We start from the raw sequence: 1554 nt of genomic DNA on the forward strand, positions 1-1554 counted from the left end.
GCCATACAATGGAAAAAAGACAGCATCTTCAACAAATGGTGCTGGACTAGCTGCACAAAGAAGCGTGAATATAGATCCATATCTATCACCCTACACAAAACTAAAGTTCAAGAGTAGATCAAAGATCTCAACATAAAATTGGATACACTAAATCTGGTAGAAGAGAAAGTGAGGAGTAGACTTGAACTCATTAGCAACTTCCTGAGCAGAACACAAACAGCTCTGGCACTAAGATCAACAGTTAATAAATGGGATCTCATGAAACTAAAAAGTTCTGAAGAGAGAGACAAAATGGCAGTCTACGGAATAGGAAACCATGTTCTCCAACACTATGTCTGACTGAGGATAAGTATGTATGTATGTATGTATGTATGTATGTATGTATATCAATAAATTAAACATTAACAAAATTAAATAACATAATTAAAAATCGACATACATATCTATACAGGAAATTCTCAGCAGAAGAATCACTAATGGCCAAGAAGCACTTAAAGAAATGTTCACCATCCGTATTAATCAGAGCATGCAGATGAAAAGATCTATGAGATTCCACCTTACATCCACAAAAATGGCCCAGGTTTAAAACAACAGTCTGGCCGCCGACTTGGAAAAGATTTATGGCTAAACATCATCCAGATTTGATTTTCTGCCGCAGGCAGGCTGGTGTTGCTATTGGAAGACTGTGTGAAAAATGTGATGGCAAATGTGTGATCTGTGAATCCTACATGCGTCCCTGCACCCTGGTTCGCATATGTGATGAGTGTAACTATGGATCCTACCAGGGCCTCTGTGTGATCTGTGGAGGTCCCGGAGTCTCTGATGCCTACAATTGTAAAGAGTGCACCATTCAGGAGAAGGATAGAGTTGCCCAAAGATTGTCAATTTGGGGAGCTCTAAGACAGACCTGTTCTATGAGCACAAAAAATATGGCTTCAAGAAGAGGTGATGGCTGGGTGGTTCCTTCCTCCCCCATTGAACTGCTGCAGCTGCCAGGAAAGACGCCTACTACCACCAGCAGAAAGGGAACGGAGCTCAGAGTGTCACCAGAGCAGCCTGCTAGTGCTAGTGCCCTGGCCCCTGCCACCCCTTCTTTCCCTTCCCTGTGTTGCTGAGATGGAAACGAGTTCCTATACAGCAAGCACCCTTGCAGACTGGAGGAGATGTCGCTCGCTCACTTAGTCTGTAGTTTCCTTTTGTTTTTAGTTGAAAAGCAAGGCTCTGCTCTCCACATCGATCCTTTCCTCTACAAAAGCTCCAAAGCACGTTGGCCTTGACAAAACTGTCATTCAGAAATGTGGTCTTGCAGCAGCTATTATGGGGTTGTCCTAGGACCCTCAGGGTGGCCAGGTGCCATCAGAACAGTAATGTGATGTGACATTTCCCAGGTGGTGCTGGGTTCATGTTATTTTCCTTCTTATAAATTGGATGTTTCTGTTATTCTAATAAAGTTGGTCTGTATTTTCTGAAAAACAACAACAACAACAAAAATAACTCAAGTTACCATGACTGTTGCCAAGAATTTGAGCCAGGGGAGCACTCCTGCTTTGCTGG

At 42.8% G+C, this 1554-nt stretch overlaps 1 pseudogene; it reads left to right on the forward strand.

Moving 5' to 3' along the window:
- The first annotated feature begins 613 nt into the window (after positions 1-613).
- On the forward strand, positions 614-949 carry LOC134480304 (PHD finger-like domain-containing protein 5A; annotated as a pseudogene).
- The last annotated feature ends 605 nt before the right edge of the window (positions 950-1554 follow it).

This window comes from Rattus norvegicus, chromosome 9 (genome assembly GCF_021556685.1).
Source record: "Rattus norvegicus strain SHRSP/BbbUtx chromosome 9, alternate assembly SHRSP_T2T, whole genome shotgun sequence".
NCBI classification, from domain to species: domain Eukaryota; kingdom Metazoa; phylum Chordata; class Mammalia; order Rodentia; family Muridae; genus Rattus; species Rattus norvegicus.